Below are 26,993 nucleotides of genomic sequence, written 5' to 3'. Positions count from 1 at the left end.
CTGCCTGATCTATGTCTCCATGACTACTGAATAACTTAATGTCTTGGATTTTACACTGCTATAGTATTGAGTACGATGCTAAAGAGTGGCCCCAATGAACTGTTTTGAGTGGCGGTCAGGGCAAAATATATTTTAAGCAGCCGCAACTTTGCATTATGTGGTTCACAGTGTAATTACTCGAGGTATTTTCAGGTTATTTGCTGAGGTTTGAAAATCCTCTGTGAATAGGCTAGATATTTCTGGCCCACATTTTCATTCTGACTTTGTTTACACCACTCATTGCAAGTGAAGGATTGTTCACTGTGTGTGTCCTGGTTGAATCAGAGCTCTAATGTGGCACAAAATGTCACAGGGATTCCATTGGCGCCTGTCAGGTGGAGAGCTTTATGAATCTTGTAAGCTTGCTGCTGTTAATGCATCCTGTGCTACCCCGTGGACACCCCGAGGACAGACACTCTCCTCCAAGTGAATGAATTTACTCTTCACAGAAGTAGGCTATCTTTGTGTGTGCAAAGTAGCATCTTGCGTTTTATCCCCTGGCTCCACAGCAAAATGTCTCTGTTCTGAATTTTGAAATAAGCTGTTCTCTGCCAGCACACTGGCCCGGCATACCACAGTATCCTGTAAGATGTCCCTGGTTTTTGATGCGTGTCGGCGTCACAGGACAGGCTCAGCCTCCATTAGTGTCACAGTCAAATAACTCGACATAAACATGCACTTACAGTATTTCTGCTTTGGTTTGAAGCATCAGTCACATGTATCTGCAATGTATTGATGTAGACAGGTGAACCTCACTTGAGGCAGAAGATAGAGCTGGCCTGAATGTGAACTTTCCCATCTAGACTTTGCTTCACTCAACATCTAACTTGTGAATATGAGAATGAGGGAGAGAAATGGTATTTTCTTATCTGGGATTTAGCCTTTTTTTTTTTATTTTACTGCAGACATATTATGAGACTTTTATATGAAAACAAGGCACAAAGAGATTTTTGGTTCATTCCCCTTGTCCTTAAAACGCTACTCGCTTGATATGAGCATCAAAAAGAACCTTGGATGTTTTCCATCTAAGATTTGAGAGTCCTTTTAGGAGATTAGATTGTTTCCAGATGTCCTTTCAAGCCTTGCGCTACAAATTCCTGGACCGGAGCATTAGCCTAACTGAAGAAGATAGATTTGACCTTTGATTTTCACAAAAACACGCTAAACTGATTGGCAACAATAGCATTTGGCAGCAGTAGGACAAGTTTGTTAGATGCTGTTTGTTCTCTCACATTGAGTGCTGTGTCAGATACGCTGAAGGGAATACATCTTGTAGACTTGTCTCATTGTAAGGGTGAATGTGCTACGAGAGGATGCAGCGGCACGAGACAGCCCATGACGTTGAACACTGTGCGAGGAACACGTGCACAAACGGCGCTCTTTCTTGCTGTCTTTGCTGTAAGAGTGCTTCTCTGTGTCCTGCTGACAAAACGTGAAATGCTGTCGTCTTGATGCTTTCCATAGATTGCTCAGCAATTTACACACCATCAATCAATAGCGAGCTTCACTAATGGTACGGTGGTGAGGCAGAGAGACATGACGTCTTCTGTGCTTGCCTGGAGACAGACCTCTCTGTTCATAGTTGAGAACTAGAATGGGCTTCAGTATCCATCTGCCATCCTTGGCCATCTGAATACAGTTTTCACTAGGCATGATTCTGCCAGTGTGTGCTGCACCCTGCTCTCTGCATGCTTTTTATCATATAGATCCTATATAGAAAGACAGCACTACCAAGAACTCATAGGCATAGTGGATATTTGCACACCACGTGTTGCTAACCCATCTAATTTGTGCAATTCTATAAAGCTAATGCAAGTGTAATTGTATTCATCTGCACTTACAGTGTTGTAATGGGATGATACTTATTTATTTTGTAGAGCCATTAGGGAGATATAAGAGCCGTGCAGGTTAGAACTGAAGCCAAATCATAAATCACTTTGGTTTTACTGGTTTTGTCTTCTCAGATGTAAGAAATTAGTGTTTCTTTTGTCACATGTGATATCAAATTGAATGCCAGTGTGTGGTGTCTAACACCTTAGTCTAAAACCTTCAGTTGGGTCCTGTTTACTGAGAAGGCCAAAGCATATCATTATAGACTGTATATAAATATGGATACAGGGCTCTCAAAGGCAAATCTGCATTCTTTTTAATGTCCAACAGGTGGCGAATCCCCTGGTAGCAGAAATCAGACTGTAAAATCTCAGAAAAAGAATAGATTTATTTTGACCTCAGTAAAATAAATAAATGAATTTATGGTTTAACTCACTAGTTAAAAGCCTTATTTAATACAACATGATTCACATGCATGATTTTCATATATAGTGTACATCATGCCCTTTTGGTGGAGGCATTCTCATTGTCCAAAAGCCAATTCCCTCCAAGACAGATATGATCAGGTCAGCTTGTGAGATTTGCAGTAACCCTTTTCTCTAAGGTGACAAGCGAACCCAATCCATGCTAGCAAAAGACCCCACAGAGAAATACAGAGCCACAGAAACCCCTTGCCTTTTCTTTCATTGGTGTGTTTAGTCTTACAGCACTCATTTACAGCTCATTCACTTACAACACTACTGTTACTCCTGTGAATCTGATGATAATAATGCTCCAGGAGGCTACTTATTTCTAATTCCAAGCCAAAGCTGCCTATGAACAATTAATCATCTACACTGGATTTAGCTTGTATGATTTTTAAAATGTGACTGACTCTCTAGAACAGGGGTGGGCAATCTCAGTCCACGAGGGCCGGTGTCCCTGCAGGTTTTAGATGTGTTCTCGAACCAACACAGCTAATTTAAATGGCTAAATTAGCTCCTCAACATGTCCTGAAGTTCTCCAGAGGCCTAGTAACGAACTAATCATGTGATTCAGGTGTGTTGACCCAAGGTGAGATTAAAACCTGCAGGGACACCGGCCCTCGTGGACTGAGATTGCCCACCCCTGCTCTAGAAAGATATGATTTGCATCTGGCATGTCTACTTCATGATTAAAAAAAGAGGCTACAACCTGCATGAACAGCCTTCAGTTAGTTTACACAAATGCGGAACAATGCTAAAGATAAAAATAGATTTATTTGATAGCACCTGCTAAATGACATGTCTATTTATAGCGTTGAAGATCCCGGTGAAGGACAAAGATAGAAAAAAAAAAAGAAATGACTTAGTTTATTTATTTTTTTACCCTTTGTATAGCCGTTCTTCTCCGTGTAATCTATGCGACTCTGCTAAGTGCTGCGTTGGCTCATGTGGTTCTTCTGGTTTGTTTTGCAAATGCAGACTGGAGTGGTTTAGTTCTAAACCACTACAATCAAGACATGTATATATAAAAAAATAGATATAAAATTTGTTATCTTCTTCTAATCTGTGTGAGTCTGCATAAAGTGGCAAGCTTCTTTAGTGATGCCAGGTTCTTCCTGTTTATCTGTCTGCCCAAAGTGACATGTCACTGGTGGACAGATAAACATTATCTTAATTTTCATTAAGATAATGCAGACCAGACAAGCAGGTAGCATCAGTTATCTCCCCCTGCCGCTCAAAAAGGGTGGATATCGATCAGTGTTATCAAATTGTTATCACACACATACAGGATGAGTAGAAGAAGAAGAGCCATCTTTATCTTTTTGGGGTAAGTTAAGAGAGTAATTTAGATAAAATAACAAAAATAAAGATGAAAAAACATTTATAAAATTTAGAACATTTAGTTCTAAAACATCTGTACCTCATAAAATATATATTTTTCAGCAAGTCGATGATCTTGGTGACATTTAAGAGGAGTTTAAATCTGTAATTAGGTTAAATCTGACAAGATTTCATTTCTTTTCTCTGATGTTTCACTTGGTTTTCTCTGAGATATTTTTAGGCTTTATAATCAAAGTAAATCTTATGGGATTTATCCAGTCAATTAGAGCAAGATTACAAATGTGCGCTCCTGTGAACAGGAATTTTCTTTTAGGTTATTTCTGATAATATTTGTCTTCCTTCATTATGGTGCCAGCCCTAAACATTGTTTGTTTCCTTATTAGCAGAGCAACCCTCATCTATCTTGATGATATTTCATTTATGCAGTAATATGAAGAGTTCATTAAATAGTTCATTACAGCTCAGTTGTTTTCAGCTTGTATTTAAGTGTTTAGTATTTAATAATGATAAAGAGTTTAAGCTATCACTTTGCAAGGTCACCAAGTTCAGAGGACAGTTTTCTCTAATTGAGAAGTCAATTTCAGACCTCTCTTTGTGACTGGGTCTTAATTATACCACTTTTTAAAGTCTCAGATTGCCCCCTTTTCCATTTAGCTAAGCAGAAATATTATGTTACACGCAGTGGACTCACTTCCCACGTGGGAGCCTAGAGCCATCTGTTTTTGCACCTTTGTAGGTGTAGTCAGATACTCTGTTTACAGGGCTGCTGAGAAGCTGTGCAGCCAAACAACTCGGTGCTCTATTTCGGTTCTGTACGAGATGACTTTCAATTGCAATTTGAAAATCAGCAGAGTGTGTCTGATGTATTCACTGGGATTTCTAACCAGAGGGTTACAACGAAAATCTTGTTTACAAGGAAATTCCCAATCTGTTGAGATTTTAATTTATGTCACTGTGTTACAAAGCATGTTAATAAACTGCAAATCGTAAGGAATCAGGAGCATTTTGTGAAGAAGAAAGGATGAATGACTTTTGGCACAGAGCAGAGATGTTTTGCATGTTTAAAAACTTGAAAAAAAATTATATTTCGATTAAAAGTAAACTGATCGATTAAAAGTGTTGTGCCAGCATGTATACACTACATATAACTAGGTTACATTTCCCCTATAATCTGCACATAAAATCTAGCATTTAGCATTATACCCCTGTGTGCGCACAGATTGCTGCATCTTTCGAGTACGCTTGAAGTCCACTTGGATGCATGCAGAGCTGGTGCCCTTGTGAGGTAGTGGGATGAACAAATCAGTGTGATCACAACAAATTGGAGGTTATGGGGGTGAAAGTTCAGTGCCTCACGTGTACTCTTCGATGAAGATATTTTTACCACTCTGGCCAAAGTGGATCCTCGGGTACTCACCGATGCAAAAAGTATAACCCTAGCTTCACCCCGTCTCTCCTCTTTCATGCTCCGTGCTTCACTCCAACTCTCTCACTCACAAACAAGGTGAACTAGACTCATACACACTCATACACAGCAGATCACAGGAGAAAACTAGCACAAATGTAAATGCCTGGAGTACTCCCAGACTGAGCTGAAATAAAATGAGCGCACATAGATTAAGTAAATAATTGAAACATTTAATTTTTTTAGCTGCTTGGTGGAGCAGGAGGAAGGGTTCTTGGAAAACACTGAAGCTATTTAATCAGTGTTCATTATGAGCGTGTGAAAGTTAAACTTTAATTGCTTGCATTGTTATGTTATAGTGCTGAGGATAAAGAAGTTGGTGGACTGAACGCCCCCTATTAAGTATGAAAGTGTCTTTTTCGGTGGGGCCTAGCTGCTCTTGGGGCCTTTGAGCAAGGCCTGTTGCTATGGTGCTGCGAGCATGTGTGGAGGACAAGAACTCAAATTCATCTGCATGCTAGTTCAGCCTGCAAGGCTTCCAAGCATGACTACACTCTTCTCCATATAGCACTGCCTTTCATGTATACTATATGCTGTTTTTCATGCTAGCTGACTAAAAGCTGCCTCAAGGTGATGATGCATGCACTGTTGCCTTGACAGCATACTAAACCGGAGCTATGAAAGCTATGGAAAAACAGTGGCCTGTTGGAGATGACAGAATAAGAGGGTCAGTGAAGATTTTTGCATTAACCCAAAGTGTCCTTGGTAAGATGTATCTTAGTTCTTTAGCTTATTAAGGCCCTAAACTTTGGTGTGAGGGATTGTAGAACTGTAAGTAATAGAAGGCTAATAGCAGAAAGAGCCCCAAGGGAAAGGCTTCCTGGTACGTGGCCCGAATACTGAAGAAGTTGATCTCTCAGGAAGCCTAATTATACGTTTAGGGGCACCCTGTTTTTCCCCTTTCTGGACAGCTGGACAGCTAAATTGTTTGTGGATCAATAGTTTAGCTTCCTATTGGCTACACAGAGTGAGTGAAGTGCTTTTAAACCTAAGAAATCCCATTACCCTTGACAGAGATGGGAAGTATAGCACTAGAAGCCTCAGCAAGTGCTACTGCATTCTCCATTATTCAATCTGTTCTGTTTGCTTACCTGCTCTTTTTATTGCTTAGACTACTCATACTAATGTTACACATATGAACTGTGGCTTTCTATTTCCATTTTCACTGCTATTAAATTTAATTTGTAAGTTTTGGTCAAATTATACGTGCAATCATGGACATTAATGTCATGGTAGTTCTTGGGTTTTTTAGTGTTTTGTTTCAAGTTGATTTCAAATGATTGTACAGGAGACATTAAAAAATAAGACTTTGGTGCACAAGTTTGAAATTATTTTTGCGCTTTCTCTAATCCACATAGGATTAAAAGTAGCCAAAAGTGAATCTCGGCCCTAAATATTATGTTAAATGTACGTTTGCAAGTTGCACATACTTGCTCCAGATCTTTTTGATAGCCACCAACAAGTTTCTGGTATAATTATTGCTGAATATTTAACCACTCTTCATGGGAGAATTAGTGACTTTAGTTAAACTGGTTAGTTTTCTGACGCAAACACTTAAGTGAAGATCACAAATTTTCAATAGCATTGAGGTCAGATTTTGGGAAGGCCATTTCAGCAGCTTAATGTTAGCCTGCTTTGTCCATTCCAAAACCAATTCTGATATGCGCTTGGGTTCATTGTCCTGTTGGAACACCCAGTTGTGGGTAAGTTTCAATTATAGCTATTGTTTTAGCTGTTAATTTGAGGTGAAGTCGATTTGGGAGGTCATTCTACTTCTACATAATGCCAAAGTCTGAGTCAGATAATGGCAAATTGCAATTGCTTAGAAATGCCCAACTGAGCTTCTGGAATGGACGTCTCAAAGCCTCAACTGACCTTATCCCTAATGGAAATTTGTGGACTTAAAAGTAGAGTTGATCTCCAAAAAAAACCAACTAATTTAATTGAATTTTACCAATTCTGCCAAGAAGAGTGTTCAACTATGCAACCAGAATTATGCTAAAAGGTTGTTGATGGATACCAAAAGCATCTGGTCAAGGTGCAAGTTGCTAATGGACATTCAACCCAATATTAGTGGTGCAATATGTCAAGCCAAACAAGTCAAAGACATCCAGAAGAATCCAGAAGGCCCACAAACTGCCATAAGAATCATGCCCATGATGAGTGTATGTAAACCTCTGACTCGAGTTGTATGTCCATTAGGTTATATTTTTTAAATTATACACCATGCTACGTATGTTTAAAATCACTCACTGGATGCGGTAATTGCCTCTCACAGAGAGCTCTTCACTAAGAGGATCGATTAAAAGTGTTGTGTTCCCTTTCAGGCCTTCTGGCTGTATATTACTGTTACTTATTTTTACCGGAGCTTGTCTGTATTGATTTAACACTTTAGAATTATTTTGAAAGCCTGTTGTTATTCACTCCTTCTCTTAAGCAATGTAAATGGCAGAAGGAGAAAAGAGGCAGTGAGTGAAGGGCTGCTGAAGGCATTATGAGAAACAGAACAAAACAGTTGGATCTCTACCTTCATTCCTCAGATCAGTGTAACCGCAGATAAAAGCTGTAGCTGTCGCGGGCTGTGGCACGCCACTGTCCTCTTCTGGCTCCTTTGCTGTGCTGCCCTGTGGTTGTATTTTACTGGTGCTAGTTCCTATGTCCTCGGCTGGATCTCTGCATGAAGAGCCCATTGATGAGAGCAGCATTAGCATTCGGTGTAGGTGAGACTGACAAACAGGTCGGTTTTCCATTTCACACTAACAGACCTGGTTTCTCTGGATCCTCTCAAAGGGTCTCAAATCAGCCCCCTTGCTGCATAGCTAATGAGTGTGAATAAAAGCAGTCAAAGAATGCTTATATAGTCTTTCCTAGCCCAAGGAGTGTACTCTTTGTATAAGTCCTTGCCGTGCCAGCTGACACATCAGGGCTGCACTATTTCACTGGCTCGACATTGTCACATTTGGCTCACAAACTCACAAGGTGATGTAACAACCTGCGTCATGTTTTCTCATAGCACTAACGGTAGAATACAGCAGCACTAATAGCTTCCGACGAATTACTCTAAAATGTCCCTGAACAAAAGTTGTTCTTTTAAGTTGGCATATCATTATTCAGATCTGAAAACCAGCGTTCTGGGAAATGTGTCTGACTTATACGTGCAACTTGTGCACTAATTATCCTCCACATCCTTTTCCTTGGCTGAGTTTGTAGCTGGAGGAGCTTCTGTTGCAATCTGCTAATTCATGCTGCTGACACTATTCTCACATTTTCCTTAGCAACAACAAATTGCCCCCAAGAATAAGTGGCCAATATTGCCCCGTGAAGAATAACACATGCCTTCTCGGTGTTCTCGGCCTCTCTTTTAATTGTCATGAGTCAGACTAGTGCTCGCTAAGACATCCAAGTGAGAGTGGTTGCGAGAGAAAAGGAAAAAAGAGAGACAGAGAAGGGGCAGTCAGCTTTTAATTAAAGATATGTTATTCTACTTTTGCTCATTTCAGCCTTGCTGTAATGGAATTCAAATGAACAATAAACGGGTGAAGATACAGCTAATTATCGTCTGTCTAGACAGAGGAAGGTTCCGGCGAAAATAAGTTGTACATCATACACAGCGTGGAAGTCGTAGTTCACTAGGGCACTGCAGTGGACAGCTTCCATACTGTATGTGTTGGGCCTCATGGTGAAATGTGTCAGTAGAATAGCACAGAATAGTGTCACAGGCTGGATTATTCATGAGGACGATGTAATGGCAGTGTGTGGAGGAAAGGGCACCCAGAGGTGAATCTGACTGGGAGAAAGACAGCTAAATCCCCCCCTGTTTTTTTTTTTTGGTGGTCTTTTCACACGTGCCCCACACCACAGTTGACTCTTATCTACAACACACAGCTCCACTCATGCTGCACATACAGGGCCACAGTGTGTGGAGGACAGACAGAGTGAAGGGTGCAGTGTCACAGTAAGAAAGCACACAATCCTGTACACACAGCCACAAAAAACCCCCACTGTGTCCACAAAGGATAGTAAGATGAGGAGTTGGACTTCTGTTTAACTCCCTTGCAATAGAGGATAAGAAGACAAGCTAAAACACTGGTGTCCTATATGACTGAGGCGGGGGGAGGGGGTGGGGTTAGTGTTGAAGTGAACAATCAATATTGTTTACATGTCAAACTAATATGATCAGTACTCTTTTTTTGTCATTTCATGTGAATTTCTTCAAATATGGCTTCTGCTGAGTAAACTGTTATGGGTAATTATGGATTATATAAATATCAGTAGTTTAAAAAAAAGCTGAATAAATGCTAAGTTAGTCCACGTGAGTCTTAAGAAATATGCTGCCACACAGGAATGGATAAAGCCCAGTAAGATGTAGGTGTGCAGAAATGCAAGGGAGTCAAACAAAGCATTTGTTTGAAGTGTCATATAGTCTTTTAACCTAGTTTAGAGGGTTTTTTTGCTGCTACTTGAGGGAAAGCCAGCTTGATTGGAAATGCTGTATCTGTAGCTGCGTGGGTTGTCTGAGCCTTATCTTTAATAGCAGTTGGACTGTGCACAAACAGCTTTGTACTTGGGAAGAGATGATTTCCTTATGTAAAGTGATAATCTGGTGATCTGAACGCCAGAGAGCTCCCACACATCTGCACCTACTCGTGCTGACATAGCCAACTAGTGTCATGGTGTACCAATTTTGGGTTTGAGGATTTTAGTCCACGCTGCAGAAATATACCTTTTGTGGTCTGACATTGATCTAAGCGCTTATTCTTTTTGCTGCATCTCTCTCTCTCTTTCTCCGTCTCTTTGGGGTTTTTTTTGTAAGTGGGCACCTGTTCTGTGTTGTGAGCCATGATCACATGGTGTTACTTGGCCAAAGAGGCACCAAATGACTCAGGTCTTTGCCCAGACTGTTCTCATTGTCAGTCGGCACACACGTTGCTTTCCAACAGGCCATCTGACTGTGGCCATGTGCTCAACAGTAAACACAAGTGAACGGGTATGTTTACAGTTCCGGACGCGAACATGTGGGCTGTATGGGGGCGGATGGTCTGCAAGCATTGTATGTCTTAGTTGTCAAATTCAGATTTTTAGCAATCTGAATAAGGGTTCATGCTGACTGTTTTTTGCAGCTATTTCAAGGAGTGGGTGCTCGAGTGCCAAGTCACAGGGGTGTATTATTGCACACACAAATGCACCCATTGAGAGAGACCGTAGAGCCTGCAGTGGCACAAGTCGTGAGGGAAGACTTCCTGATGAGTAGGCATGAATATCCATGCTGCTGCTTAAAAGCATCAGCACAGGCCAATACAGCAAATGGAAGTCAAGGGAATAATAAAGCCAGCTTTGTCTTGTCTACTTTGAACTCTGGAGGAGGTGTCTGGGCCTCTTGTTTGAGCTGAAATGCTTTTGGAGAAATTTCAGAAAGGGAAATCTCTAATCTTAAGAAAATCCTTTCATCATATAAATGCGGTGTCGTACAAGGAAGCATATTTTATGGGTATCTCATGTCCTCATTCACTTTTTAATGACTTATTTATCAGCAAGATCGCAGGGTGTTTACATTTCTACCCAACTTGGCATTATGATGTTTCATTTGGGATTCATTGAGCCTGAGTTGGTTTAATGAATCGTTAAGCGGTAAGTCACCAAAGTAAACAACTCAGCATGTGTCTTTTATACCAGAGATCTTGTTAGGCCTGAGTGTGTGCTCTCCCCAACCTCTTACTGTGGTCCAGACAAACAGGCACCAGTGCTGTTCAGAAAGCGAGTGCCAAGGGATTTGTTTCTTACTTTTTCAATTTCTGGAATAATCTGTCATCCATCCACATCCGCCTTGGAGAGAAATATGGAAATAGGCAATATTAGAAGTAAACAAATCTCTGCAGGTCCTGGTGACTTAAAGCTGCAAATTGTTCTGCGCTGCCCTTGGCAAATGGGCTCCTTTTGCATCAAAGCTACAGTAGCAGTGGGAGCCACAATGGGTTCAACAAATTAAATTATCATTCCCAACGCTTGAGCACGTCCACACTCGGCATGAATTTGTTGCCCCTGTCTGCCTTTCCTGTTTTCATTTATTCTTCTGCAGTCTTTATGTGGCTGTGGGGTTTGGCATAAGAATATGGGTGAAGCTGTGGCTATAGGTTCCCCTACAGGGATATATTCTGCAGAGATTATAAAAAATATAAAAAATATTTAAAAAGTGTAAATGTGCTCATCCTGAATTCTTCAACAACCCACCACTGATTGGGAAGGACTTGAGTATATATGTGGGATTTGTATTAACTGATTGCTTTCCAAAATACATGGGTCTTAATGTATTGAAAACATAATTGTAGTAGTACATTAAATATAGCTTGTACTTTATTATCACAATGTTACTACACTGTAATATTGTGATAATAAAACCAATATAAACCCACTAGGGAATTTTTCTTAATGGCACATGGGGTATAATGCAGACAGAGGGCTTCTCATAATTGGTCAGTGAGTAAGAGACAAACTGTACATTACACTAATGCACAGTAAACTGTGCACTGCTGTTCGGTAAACTGAAGAGGGGGACCATTTCACGTAGTCTTTTTGAGAGAACTAGCAAGACCCACTCTGATTTTAGATAAAGACGATGACTATGACTTTCCCGTTGTCAGTAAGTCCCTGCTATATGAGGCATCTAGATTCTGGCAAGACTTGTGAGATCACAATCATCCAATAATCCATCTTGTCAGGCTGGTGGGTTTAGATCAATCAGCATTCTGTGAGAACTGACACAGCAATAAGCGCTTCACTCCACTGCCTGCTAAATCATTTCACTGTGTTGCTAAGGGACATGAATTCACTGTGGCTAATTCCTGGGCACAAATAAAAAAATTTAATTTGCTTGTCTTGAACACGCAGGAATGAGCTCGAAAAAAGTCATTTTTGTCCAAAAGTATTGAGACTCTAAACACTCCCCCCCCCGGCTTTACTGACTGTAGAAATGCAGGATAACGCAATTGTTACAACTCACGGGGATAAGCTTTAGATCTCAGTGAGAAACAGTAAAACCAGAAACACTAATAGAAGCACAGGAAGAAATAAATTGTTCTAATCATGCTAATTCTGGTGTCAATGGGTTTTAGGAGTGATGCTAAGGTATGAGTAGCGAATCAGTACTGGGAGGCTGATCCACTGTCTTTGATTCATCAGAGCTATTCTGACAAACATCGATTGAGCTCCTGCTGGTTTCTGTTTCCCAGGAATTACTCCGAGTATTATAATGAGTGTGAATTGATTTATAAATGCCAGTGATTGGCTGGTGTCTCACACACCTGTCCGCAAAGGCATCGCTTTATCTTTTGCAGTAAGAAGCACCTGCCTTACTTGCAGCATTCACTGATTCGCATTGAGTCCCAATAGTCATTTTGGTCTTGTGTGCTTGACAGGTATATTTTTGTCTGACATTTCATAATAACTTTTGCCGGTTGTGAAAAGGTCCACTTAAGTATTGAGGTGAGGGATCATTGAAGTCTTCAGCAAACTTGCACTTAAGCATACTACACATTCGCACACGTCCACCCACGCACTCAATCGCTCAGTTTTGATTGTCTGAGGTTCTCCTTTAAAGCTGAAGAAAAATACAGAAATTAAGCGGTGTATAGAGAAGAGGACTCTTTGGTCTGACTCTGTATCAAACTTCTGCAACTCAAGGTGAAGATAACAGCCATCGCGCACACATTAGAAAAGTCTCTGCTAATAGCCCCACTTCAAAACCCCTCTGCTCAGATCTCACCTGCAGCTTATTCACACAGTCTTCTCAGAAGATGAGAATAATGAACACAGAATAGCCTGACATCGAGAGGCTGGTTGTGAATAGAAAGAGGAGGAGTGATCTGGTGATGCTGTTTTCTGTGAGTCGGGTTAATGCTTTGGTGTACAGTTATTATTCTCATTAGAGGCTGTCCACTTGCCTATTCTGCTGTTGTGGCAGAGATTAGAGTTGTTTCTCTTTGACCGTTTCTGCACTGAGGGAGGCGGGGAGAGAAAGATAGAGAAGGAGTTTCAAGCTGACAGAACACTTGGCAGCATAAACATGGGACCTGTGTTCTGCGCTATGACCTTGTTTGCTGATGTGTCAGACCTATTTTTCCACTCCAGAAAAAATGCTCAATTGCCACAAGGCAATGGGAGTACTCGTTTTGCTGCTAATCGCTTGGCTCCTCTGAGTCTCTGTGTTGTTGTAAGGATGTTTGTGCATGAGAGTAAAAGCCAGGATTGTTATTAGAGACGCTACTAAATGGGCTCCCCCACTCTCATGAACACTGCTGGTCTAAATATAGATTTACATAACAATAACAGCAAAATCTCACTGTTACAATCACAAAAAGGTTTCTTCCCGTTAAAAGAAAGTTTTTCCTTTCCATTGTCACCACATACTTGCTTTAGAGGGTCATCTGATTGTTGAGGGTTTTTTTTTCTAATGCATATGTTTCCTCTTATAATATAAAGTAAGTTGAGGCAACTGTTGTTGTGATTTTGTGCTATATTAATATTAATAATTGAAATTGAAAGTATTGCATTCACTGTTTTGTTTTATAAAGGCTCATTTTGGCTCAGTTTGAATCCTGATACATGAAGTAATTTGTGTCACACTAAAAAGCTAATTACACTCGAGTTAATGTGCATGTTGTTTTCACATTGCAGCTAAATTGAATATTCAGTTAAGTGGTAAATAATAAACAGCTAATATGGTAAAAATTTATCAAATGTCAACATTACTGGTTTCAGATGTTATATTGCTAAGTCCTGTATGATATTAATTTCAATTAAATAAATGACTCCTTTTTGTAGCCTTTTGGAATTATTGTATGAAGGAACAGCAGGTACAGCAACCTCACGGCTGACTTGAACCAAAGGTGTAGCCAACTGGCCACTTAACCGCAACGTCAGCTGGTTAAAAATCACATTTTAGCCCATTTTCTCCATTTATTGTGTCCCAGATGTTTGCTATTTGGAATATATATAATGAAGAAAGAATCGGAATTTGAATAAGAAGTGTTATAGGTATGTATTTATCTAAGGTTAGTTTAAAAAGCTATCTGTCATGAAACGCTGTGTGGCAGGCAGGAGATGAGGACTCAAAGTGCAGGACTCACAGACTCAGGGGATGAACTCAAAATCACAGCTTTATTTGCTGGTCACAGAAAAACGAGCATACAAAGTAAACTAAGCTAAACTGGGAAACAATGAACTAAAACTCACAGGGAGCTCCACACAGCAAGAGGGACGACGCAACACTGACTCAGAGAAACACAGGGTTTAAATACACTGGGAAGTAACGAGGGGAATGAGACACAGAAGGAGAGCACAGCTGGGAGAAATCAGAACTGACGAGACAAGGGAGCAAAGTAGGATACACTCACATGAGACACAGACCTTCAAAGTAAAACAGGAATTAGCACAGACGCAAACTAGACTAGGGGAGACAGAGCAACTAAGAAACACAGACAACACCAACAACAAAGAGACACAGAGGGCAGCTACTAAATACTCAGAGAACTAAACAGAATACAAGAAAACCAAACTAAGACACTACACTAAAGAATAAGCTAGGACAACAAAGAAAACTAAGAACATAATACAAAAAACTCAGAGGCACAAGAAACTCAAAACACTGGGTCACTGACCCAGGACCGTGACATTATCAAAGCGTATCAGTTGAACACCTCTTCACATTATAGTTCAAACCAAGTTTCTGGCCTTGTTATATAACTGTATTTATGTATAATAAAACTTAATCCTATATGACTACTTTATCTTAAAAGGGCTTCTCTTATGAATTCCAAATATGCCCAGTGTACTGCTGATGTTATTGCTGTTGTTATACAAATAAACGACACTCACTCTATTAGAAAGATGCTGTATGAAAATAAGCTACCATGTCATTTCTTTTCATTTATGTCCGTCTAACTTTTCCTTCACATAACACCCAAAGTTTTTCACATGTGCTCGAAAAGTTATTTTCCAGGCATATTTCTTTCTGTCTCCTTGCATTTAGCCACACATGTTGCATTGTATGCATTTTGCTCAGTGAGCATGAAAATTGCTCCATTTAATGAAGCCCTACTATGCTTTCTCAAGATTCAACACTTCTTGGAGTACCAAGGACAACTTGCCAAGCCTTCCTGTAAGGAGGTGGTGCAGGAAGAGAACAACAGATTTAGATTTCTGATTTGCCCTACGCATTGTTACATTATAATGCTGCAGGGCGTGACTGACTGCATGTCCAGTCGTAAAAAGAGCAGTATTGTGCTTGTGACATACATCAGTCACTTGAATGCCACTGTTGACCTATATATGAAGGCCTGGGTCAAAGGAGAGACAGGCTGGCCAGAGCACAGAGGAGATATCTTGTTTAATGAACCTTAATGTGGCATGCGTCAGACTGTGGCACACAAATATAGCCAAGAGGAAGACACAATTTGTGCGCTACTTTGGTGAAAACTGAGCATAAACAGTTGTGTGTCTTGCATTGTTTCTGATTGTATAATCCAGACCAATGCACTGTGCGTTCACTGGCTTTGAATGAAGCCAGTGAACGCACTTACTAATTAGATTCATGTACATTTTGACAGTAGAAGACAGAAAAACATGGACCAGCTCCCCGAAGGGGGAAGGGGAATGATGCAGAAGATTTAGTGCAACTCTAAGTCCTATTATCTATGCCTTGATGACTCCTCTGGTGCAATAATCAATACAGGCTGACTGGCACCAGGGACACAGGGTCCACTACAGGAAGAGGATATCTCCAACCCATCCATTATGGATGAGAGACGAAGTGAAGGGATGGAGAAAACAGGAGATGATAGATGTGGATAGGGCTAAAGGAGAGGGAGAAGAATATGGAAAACAGGATGAGGAAGCGGGAAAAAGAGAAAGTAAACAACATGAGGAAGAGCTGATCCAGAGTGGGTGAGTGGATGAGGCATAAGGTGGAGATTGCAGCCACTGAATGTGCCACGGCTTTTTTCTGTTTATTTTTTTTATTTCTTTGCTGCACTTGCTCCCTCTGTGAGGCTGGTTCATGCTGTTATTCCAGTGTGACTGTAAAGTTTATGTCCAGCTGTGGGAATGGACGCAGCCCTCACAGGTATCAAAATTAAGTTGTCTTCTTCCCTCCCTCCCACAGCATGCCACCACCTTTGCAGCAAACATTTTGTTTGTAACAACTGTTCTTTCTTCCCCCCTCACAGCTGCATCCTCCCCCGTGGTACATGCTCTAGTCTTCCTCCTCTTTCTTCCTTGTTGTGGTAATTTTGTCCTTCTTGCTGTGGCTGCCGTACCTTCTGGCCACACACACCAATATCAGCCTGAAATATCACAGCAAAAACACTCCACAAACAGCCCCTCCTCTCCCGCATCCTCCTCCTTTTCCACTGTGATGTGAGGTCACAGCTGGGAAGCCCTTTGATTTGACAGCTCAGTGTTTATGTGATAATACATTTGTGTATGCGATGGAGGGGGTTTCTGCGCTGCTGAGTGCCTGTGATAGAAGGGGTCCAGGATGCCATGACAGCGGTTGCTAGCCAGCACTAGCAGCTTATCCTCAGGCATACTGTAGCAGGGATATATACAGCCGGCTTCACTGCTGCCAACTCAAGCTAACGGGACTGTACCTGCAAGCGTGTTGGGGTCTCTGTGCACCTCAGAGCTGTGCGCTCTAGAACAGAGGTGGGTGGCAGAGTAGGCTCAGTGTTTGGTTTGTGTGTATACTGTGTGGTGGAGCCAGAGGAGTGCTTAGAGTTAGAAAGTTTTGCCGGCTTTTTTTTTTTTTTTTGCTTATTGCAACTTATGTTTGTATGTGTGTGTGTGAGAGAGGGAGCATGTAGCACTGCTGAGCTCTGCTGGCTCTGGGATTCTGTCCTCTGCAGAGGGAATAGCTCATTATCTGCCTCTCAGAATGAAGCAACCTACCTAACACTGCAGTGCTGCACACTGAAAGGATAAACCTATTGAAGCGTTGTATGTGTGTGTGTGTGTTTGCATGTGTATGTGTGGGACTGTACAGGAGTTTGTAAGTTGGTATAAGGAAAGTGGCTGTGTATCCAGCACCCACAGTGTCTGTATCCTTTTCTACACACTGTCTCCTTCTTTTGTATATTTATATTTGTTAGTTCAGCACAGATGATTTTCTGGGGCTTGTCGTATTTACATTTCTTACTTAAGGCATTACTTTACTTATGCATCTTTGGGCTAATATTACAATAAATATTCATTGCTTCATTTCTTTTTTATTGTGTGTGTATGACTGTTACATCATATTGCATTATATGAAACATGCTTGATATATTCACATCAGGGCTATATCTTTGATATGCTGGGTCTTGGTATGCCTATTAAAGCAATAGCCACCTCAAAATATGTATTGTATATATGTATTTTGCCCTTAATATGCATTGTTCTAAACACATTATTGTATTTAAACAAAGTTCTAACTGCTTCATAGCTGATGGTCCCGTGGTAAGAGTCCACCATCTAGCTCAATTTCTGCATCTTTGTATGGCACACCTGCATGTGCATACGGTTTTCTAATCAATGTGTTAAGGTACTACAGTAGAAATCTTTTCAAGCAGCCAAACAAACTTAATTTTCACTTCAGCAAATTTCTATGGAAAGATCTGCCAAGTAGGTGCATTGAATTGCAGCTCAAAATTGCTTTCATTTTCATTAAAAACATAAGAAACCCATTTCTGTTTTTCAGTTGTTTTTTGCTATGCTGTAGTTAAATGAGGGCAGGAATAACATGATTTCATTCACTTGTCCGGATTTAACAATATTTCTGTCAAAATCTGACTTCTGAGGTTGCTTCCTGATTGGTTATCAGGCTGCTGCTGAAAATGATTCAAACTACATAAATACATAATCCTGATGAAACAAATTTGTAGTGTTTTTGGGTGTAGGATTATAGATTAGGTTCTGTTAGATATGTTAACCTTTAGTGTTAGGAACCCCCTCGCCACACACCTTGAGTGTGTCAACCGTTTGCTGTAACATTTCGTCAGCTGTGCAGAGGTGAAAATGCATCAGGGCGCCGTACTTCAAACTGCTCCTTCATCGTGGCTGTTTAGAAAGACACCTTTCATTTCCAGACAGACTTCAAAACTAGTTCTGAGATGCCATAACTCAGCTCATAAAGTCACAGTCTACAGTAAAAAAAAAAAAAGGTATATATCTATGATAATGTATATGTAGATAGATAGATATAGTGTCTGTCTCACACAGATCCAGATTTTAAAATATATACTACTACTACTACTACTACTACTAATAATAATAATAATAATAATTTCATTTTCTATCCAGCAATCAGAGTAATCCAACTCTTCGCTTGACAAACAAACGCAACAAGAGCTGAACATCTTTTCCAAGGAACCTTACTTATTTAAACTCTCGACACTACTCACATTAACATGCACACAAAGGCTCTTTTGGGCAGAGTGGGCCCAAGTAGTCCCTTCTCCTAAGTCAAAACCTGGGCAGTTCATTGTGCTTCTGTTCTCTTTGAATGACTCTAAGTACTAAAAGGTTTTTAAGGAGGAACCATATCTGAGTAATCAGGAGTAATTTACGTTGGCTTCATTTTAAGCATTTGAGAGACTGTAGTGTTGCCTGTTCTTATATCCATAAAGCACGAACAGCAGCAGTGGAACTCTGTTACCATTATCTTAGTTTAATACACCAAATCTCAGTCTGTCTCTCCCATGAACTCCTCCTACACAGTCAGGAGTTGAGCAACCAGACTTGGCAAACTGTTACATCTTAGTCTCATCGAGGGTCTTTTCAGTATCTGATATTATGACATCAACATGTTGCCTAGCAACCGTTTCCCAGAGGGCTAAAATGACCAGTTTTTATTTTAGCATTTATGCACCCATAAAACCTTATAAAAACACTGTATCAGTGTAATTCAGTTCAGTTTATCAATTCATCGCAGTTTAGTTCAATTCTATTTTTCCAGTTCAGTTTTGATATATATTAATGTATTTATTTGCAAGACTTGAATATGCATTTAAATGCTTTTTTATGATGCCATCACATTGCCAGGCAACCAGCTAACAACTGACTAAAATGACATTTATATAGGACAGCAGGACCTGAGCAATTTCCAAACCTGATTTATGCATTTGTGCAAGGTGCATGCACGGGTAAGTGACAGTCATGTTAAGAGAAAAGTTATGCAATCCTCCTTTATTATATGGGTGCATATTCAACAGAACAAAAGCTTGCATATCACCTTTTAACTGTATACTTAACTAGGGTGGACAGTGTCTGGCTGATGAGGGGTAGATGTTTGATGTGCACAATACATTTTTGCTGCATATCTGCATGCAATCTGTCAAAACAGCTCAGATCAAACAATACTGTAGCATGGACTATTGGACTATTATAAGTTAATTTATGTACGTATTAGGCTAATAAACTCAGTTTCACAGACCTGTTCTTGACGAGTAGTACACAAACCAATACTTCACTTCTTACTGAGTAATACAGTGCTGATTAAACACATATTGTGCCTTATTTCGAAGCCCGTTCATCAGCACGCACATGCACAAAATCAAAGCCAAAGAAGGACATAAGGATGTTTGTGGGAATAAAATCAGTTAAACATTGCTTGCAGCTCAAAGTGGGAATGACATGGATAAACCCAATAAAAAAAATGTTCATTGAGCCCTACTTCTCTGCATGAAGTTTCTGCAGTAGTACAAAAATGACACTGTTCACAAGACAAATGAACAGTGTCACCTGTGTCTTTCTTTTTTCTCTCTTCCATGCGTCCATTCTGCTCATTATGTTGCTGGCATGCATCACCACATCCATCCATCAAACATGTTCATAGAGATGAATAAATCAGGGCAGTGATTTTTATGACAGCTGGATGTCGTACTCCAGTGCAAAATACTTTAATCTAGTGGATGTTATCAACATATTATTTTAAGATAGTAGAGTTGAGTGATTTATTGATTTGCACAAATATCCAGTGTGCATGATCTGCTGATCATAAAGTGCAGATAACTACTAATTGCGGCAGATGATTTTTAATTTCACTGATGATGATCACACATTAGAATCAGTTTGATTTATTCAAAAGAAAGCCACCTTCATGTGCATGAAGTGTGATATTGGATTTTACTGTTTAAGCTTTCCGTACACAAGAAAATCTGTTATTTGTTTTTTCAGGCTTCAGTCATTGTGTGTAAATTGTGTGTGTGGCTCTTAAAGCATTTTAATCTTTGTGTTTTAAACTGCCACAGCAATCACTCAACAGTATGTTCTGCAATAGTAAAAAACTAATAATAGTTCACAAAAAGGAAGATGATATGAGCAATGCAACATTACCCCCTCCCTAATCTATTCAGGAGGGAGTAACGTTGCACTATTAGTTGTCCAATTAGCTGCCAGGTTTTCTGAAAATAATGCACAGCAAACCATCCAATATCTGAGAAATATACCTACCTAAACAAATAGCTGTAAATGCGCAAATTTGTCCATTCTGGTCAGAGTAGTGTTGTTAAATGGCATAAACTGAATATACTGCATCTCTAATAATATGTACAGAAGGTGGGGAACGATCCTCTTTTATTCCCGTCACCGGCGGGGTTCTGCTGAGTCAGAAGGCTTGGGTAAATCATGCTGAAAGAAAAAGCAGAATCCAGCCAGACATAGGCTTATGCTTTGCCACTGCATTCTGTGCTCTGCTCCACATGCTCTCCTTCTGAGAGATTTGCATTGGTTTTGATTAGTCAGGGAGCTCATGATTTACGAACCGATGTAGAGTGCTTGCTAAAAGCAAGAAAGAGTACTTTACACCTCTTTGCACAATTCTCCTGACTTTTTCTGGGACCGTGCTTCATCTTAATGGATGTCATTAGACTGGGTTTGGTCTCAAGCATCATCTGGAGCTCTCTTGAACCGCTCCATTTGCAATGATGACTTGAAGGATTAGTGCAGACATTTGTACCATGGATACCTGATTTCATTGGGTACATTCTACTGTAAGTGCATTTCCAACACTAAAATAGATTTCTCCTGTTGCTTGCTCTCTTATTTTCCATAATAACCTATGTAAGTTTAATGAACCCCAGATTTAAGGTGACTTATAGCATATTGAAAGATTCGAGGCCTCTGTGTGATTTTAATCAAATTCAATAAGGTTAATCAGTCCAATACTCAGAGTTTTGTTGTCCCACTGCAAAGCTTTATTTTTTTTTCCTTTTAGCATTTTCATACAATGTATCTAGTTGCTGTGGTGATACAGACTGAAAGCTTCCTCAGATGAATTTATTATGTGAGCCTTGCAAGGCTAAACCTTTCTTAAACCTTCTGGTATACCCTCGACCAAATCCCTGCTCTGTAACACTTGCTCAGCATCTTCCTAGTTACTGCAACCCAAAGGCAGTGTGTGAGCGTTTGTATAACACTGCTGCCTCCTGTCCCCTAAATAGAATAGATTGCACTTAAAAACCTTATACCCCCCACAGGTTGAGTGAAAAACTCACAGCTGGGAAGAGCTGAATAATATATCATCCTTTTGCAGTTTGCTCATGAGTAGCTCCACTGAAGAGGTTTGCAAAAGGCACAATACTTATTTTAGCTTTTCTTTCTTTCCCCTCCAGGACGCGGTAAAATGGTCCCTAAACTTTTAAAGTTATTATTTTAGTTACAGAAGAAAAGTGCAGATATTTGTATGTACTAAGTGTCATGTTCCTGGGTCTGTTGACCCAGCGTGTTAAGTTTTAGTTTATTTGGATGTTGTTTATGTTTAAGTTCATTAGATTAGCAAAGTTCATTTGTTTATTAGATTCCCCTTGTGTATCCAACCCCTGTTAAGTCTCCCTTGTCCTTCATGTGCTTCATGTCTGTGTCTCTTATGTTGTCATGTTTGCGTTTCATTATGTTTCCCATTTTATTTTGAAAGAGGTCCTGTGTTCCTGCATTTTGTTTTACTTTTCCCCTGTGGCGTTGTTATGTTCATGTTGTGTCTATTGTGCCTTTCTGTTCCATGTTTCAGGTCCCTATGTTCTGTCTCCCCAGTCTGTTAAGTTTACATGTCTTGAGTTCCGTCAGTGTGTTTCCTGTTTTACTTTCACAGTCTGTCCTATGTTAATGTTTCTAGTTTTGCTTCCCTTGTCTCGTCCTGCCTAATTACTCCCAGCTGTGCTCTCCTCCTGTGGCTCATTCCCCCTCGTTATCCCTCAGTGTATTTAAGCCCCATGTTTCTCTTTATCAGTGTTGTGTCCTCCCTCATAGCTGTGTGATTTTCCCCCGTGGCTCCTTGTGCTTTAGTTTCCCCAGTTTAGTTTTGTATTGTTTTTCGTGTCCCACTCCACGCCAGCAATAAAGCTGTGTTTTTTGAGTTTACTTTTTGTCTCTGCGAGTTTGCGTTTGGGTCCTACTCTTGCCTGCACACAGCCGTATTGTGACACTAAGGACATAATAAAGCGGTTAGTATTTACAGTAAGAGAAATGTATAGATAGATATAGATATGTTCTGTTTATCCAGCAGTTATACATCCAGCTTTACTTCTCCATTGCAGTTATTTTTCACAAATATAAGACGATTTAAAATGATACACACGTTCCACATTCCTAGTGTATAATCATGATGTCCTTTTTGTATCTGTTTCCAAAGTAAACACACATCAGATAATGATTTTACTTATAATGTATATATATTGCATCTGGTTTGTAAAGATCAGTTTGAAAGATAAAGCACAGTGACAGGTTCAATTCAATTCAATTCAATTCAATTCAATTTTATTTATATAGCGCCAAATCACAACAAATGTCGCCTCAAGGTTCAATCATTTAGTCATAGTTTTACATTTTGGAGGTCAGATGACTCCCAGTTTACATTTGTGCGATGCTTAATAACTTTACCAATTGGAGGAATTATAAGTAAGAATTAATCTTGTGGCTAGTGTAGGTAAAAGAAAGCTAAGAACACTTAATGCTTCTTTCCCAAGTGATTGCTTTCTTGTGTTTTCTTTTTAACGTGTGGAGATTAGTTCAAAGAATTCAAAGAATAGCCAAATTGTTGTTGCCATTCTGCTACATACATAAATATATATACTAGAAATCCGCTTTGGATTGGGAGAATTACATCAAGTTTACAGCAAACATGCAACAACACACCTTCATGTCTTATCTTCACTGTGCTGGTCCTGCGTCTCTCAGTGAAGCCTGTGTTTTATTGATTTCTTTTCTACCTTTACGTTCTCTCTGACAATAAAGAGGGGGTGATTATGACAGCGCTGATGTTATGTGTGGCTTCCTGCCAGGCTAATGATGGAGCAAAGTCGAGGAGTGAATGTTGTGTCAATTTGTATTTCTCTGTGTCTGTGTGTGGGTGTTTCAACACGTATCTGTGAGTGGGACCAGAGGGCTTAAGAGATTAAACCACAGCCAGGCCACAGTGAGAAGAGAAGACCCCTCTGTGAAGCGTTCTCACTGCGGGGAGGCTTCTTCTCATTGGCGTCCCATTTGCATGGCTCCCTGTCCTGCTCGGGGAATTGGCCTTTTCTTTTCTTATCATCCCTCCCTCCTCCTTTGCACCTTGGAGAGAGAGTGCTTCCATCCAGCAGGATTGCTTGTTTCTGAGGCAGACAATAGAGCAGAGTATTTAGGACACTTGGCAGGCATGTTGGAGGGGATGGGGACATGGGCCGCTAAGTAGCTCATCTCGTCACATAGCCACTGGCATGATAGCACTCGGCAGCAAGGTAAGCACTGAGCAAAGTCACACACACACACACATCATGCCCTAATTGTTTTTCTGTGTGTCTTTTACAACTCTTACAGAGTGCTGATGGTTTTCCACTAATAGGTAACCCCCTGCTTGTCTTCACTATAATGCAATTAAGCGGGGTATTTGTGGCTTATTTAATGATTATATTTAAACATTCCCTTTGTCTGGTTAATCTCTGGTCTAATGTTAGACCCACACATTCTAATAAGGGGATGAATGAGAACTTAAATTAATCTTCTTATTGTTCTATAACCATTTATTGTCTATAGCCAATGAAGAAAAGAAAAATCCTCTGAGACTTCTCTTTGTGCAATTTGAAGGCATTGATTGTTTTTCTTCATATACTTTAGGATACCGTTTCCTTATCAAGTGTAAGTAACACTCTGTGGCCAGGTAATTACAGTTATTTACTGCAGTATATTTCCATTAGTAAATGGGGACCGAGACATGTAGCTTGTAAAGAATGTCAGCGCTCTCCCATAGAAACAGCTTAGCCAACATCTTTATTGGACAGATGTGTCATGAAGTAATTAAGTGGAGCACTCTTTTCTTGATGGAAAGCACGTCTCCTCTGACCTTTTGCCTTTCTTGACATAATTTATCATACATGATGTGGCACACTTTCCATACTTGGAAAGACACATCTGAAAGCTTTCACCCCGTGCATTACCCTACTGTACCGAGGGACGAATCACACTCTGCCGTGGCTGTTGCACTGAAAGGTCATTGCTCTTCTGGATCACAGTTAATTACATTAACATAAAAATAATCCGCAAAGTTTTTTTGTTTTTGCAAAGGGTGATGGTGGCGTCTAAGTGCCGGGCAGAAGATGTCAATCTTATTCATTCATTCATATTCTGTTATGTTATATGAAGGCGACTAACAAATACGACACCGTACTTTTTTTGTAATAGTTTTCACCGTGTCTTCTTTCCCCCTGCTGGATGTCATCTTTCAAAAAAAGAAGAAGGTCAGAAAAATCAAGTCACCGTGAGGTTGTGGGTTCATGGTTTCACCATTCAGGAGCAGCATTAGATGCTGGCTGCTAAGTACGAGTGGTCTGTCAGTGACAGCTGCTTCATCAAAAATAAAAGTTGTTATTGTTCTAATGACTCGCGTCACTTTTCCCTTCCATTTTCTGGTTCTTGGTTTTGCATGAATTTACAGACGCTCCTTAATTTGAGGTTAATGCCATTCATACAGCGGGCCAGCTCCAGTGTTTGTGGGTTCAAGACTGTAGTCATTGATATTCAGGTCAGCTGAGGTTGCTGAGCCTGTGTGGCCAAAGGGGGGTTGGAGGAGGTAGTGGTGTTGGGGGACATTGTGTTGACTGCAGGGGTTACGATAAATAGTTTACATTAGCATGACAGATTCTGTGTGGCGAGAGAGCGCGAAAGCGAGAGGACAGACAAGAGAGCCAGTCATAACCGTATTATCTGAAGCTGGATTACATTATTCTGAGGCTGACGATGGACATGCTAAAATAACATTATTTAGAGTGCTCTCTCTCTCTGTCTGTCTGTCACACACATACACTAAATTTAATGGAAACATGATTTCAAACTTGCAAAAAGAACACCCCTGCGGGCTGTACTGTTGTTCATAATTAGATGATGTTGAATCTGAAAGCATCATTTTCTTTATCAGTGAATAATCAGACAAACAGTTAATGCACATTGTTAGCTTAATTGCTAAAACGCAGGAACAAGATAAACATGGTGTCAGCTGCTGAAAAGAAGCTTTTAGACGTCCTTGCTCTTTACACTCCTACACTGCTGAAAGGAAGGAGTCTCTATTCTGGCTGTGGGAGAAATCAAGCTGTTACAATCTGAAAAATAAAGTTATTTTTTCCATCAAGTGCCGAACCATTTCCTGCTTAACAACAGGGGGTCCATGCTTCACAAAACACAGAGATAGCAGCTTTTTTTTTCTTCTTCTGCAGGTGTAGTTGTGTGTGCGCCTTGGGGCTTACTGTTTTATCTGCTGTATAATAGGCTTGGATAGCCCTTGTCTGTGTGCTGTACTTAACTGAATCATTCTGTTAGGCACCTCAGAGACAGGAACATCTTTACCTGTAGCCAAGGTCCTATTTTCCACACAGATACAATATATGAAGTGCGTCTTTCTGTGTCGGGGTTGACGAGACAAATGGGCTGTCTATGGCTTAGTTGAAATCTAAATCAATGATTTTGGCATAAATAATTCATTGGCTAGACTAATGCATCATCGCTGGTCTGTGGTGAAATTGTACCGATTCAGCATAACAAATAAATGGACTACAGCTGGCGTGGGATTTTGCTCAAGATTTTATGATCTTACCAGGGATGCAAAGATGAAATGATGTTCTTGTCTTTCTTGCTTTCTCTTTCTTGTCTGAATTTTGATGGGAAAAATATTTATTCATTTATTTAAGTGTGCCACCAGTAAAAGTAAATGTAATTTTGTATGTGTATGTATAAAACCTCTAATCCTAACCCCATGTCTTCATTAAACTAAAATAGAAAAACACAATCTCCACGGGCTCTGGATGAATTGAGCTAAAGAGACTAAACAGCAGTGCCCCTTAAAGCAGACAAAGATGCAGCTGCCTCTCAGAGATGATGTCAGACCCAATGTCACACTATGTCATCATAATTCCTCTCCTTTAATGACTTTATTCTGTGATGACATTTTACTCTATCTATCTATCTATCTATCTATCTATCTATCTATCTATCTATCTATCTATCTATCTATCTATCTATCTATCTATCTATCTATCTATCTATCTATCTATCTATCTATCTATCAATCAGATATTTTTAAACCCCTAATATAAAGCAGATGTGGGGAAAACAGTTATGAGCATTCTGTCTGAGATTACATGACATGATTAAAAACAAAAGTTGTTGAAGTTTTGTTGTTGTTAAATACTAAAGCATTCAATGTTTGTGCTTGGCATCAAGGTACATCATTGCCTGACATTGCCATTTGCACCAACACTGGCACACACAGTTCAAATGCAGTTCCCAAGCAATTAAAAGGAAATAACTAAAAGGAAAACTGACTTAACGTTCTCTCTCTCTTTTTTTATTTATTATTA

At 40.0% G+C, this 26,993-nt stretch overlaps 1 protein-coding gene across 3 annotated transcripts in view; it reads left to right on the top strand.

Annotated features, from left to right (window-relative positions):
- cntn1a (contactin 1a) overlaps positions 1–26,993 on the top strand; it is a 62,062-nt gene that overhangs the window by 1,183 nt on the left and 33,886 nt on the right. Inside the window, exons 1-2 of one of the 3 annotated variants that reach the window (XM_085169127.1) lie at positions 22,785–22,887; positions 22,962–23,885. The exons of 1 other annotated variant lie outside the window; for it this stretch is intronic. The gene's annotated coding sequence lies outside the window, so the exon portion shown is untranslated. Of the gene's footprint in view, positions 1–8,290; positions 16,837–22,784; positions 22,888–22,961; positions 23,886–26,993 lie in introns of those variants that run through there. One more of the 3 variants, XM_085169126.1, reaches the window with a different exon arrangement.

This window comes from Neolamprologus multifasciatus, chromosome 7 (genome assembly GCF_963576455.1).
Source record: "Neolamprologus multifasciatus chromosome 7, fNeoMul1.2, whole genome shotgun sequence".
NCBI classification, from domain to species: domain Eukaryota; kingdom Metazoa; phylum Chordata; class Actinopteri; order Cichliformes; family Cichlidae; genus Neolamprologus; species Neolamprologus multifasciatus.
The sequence above is the reverse complement of the archived record's forward strand: the minus strand, read 5'-3'. Positions and strand labels throughout refer to the sequence as shown.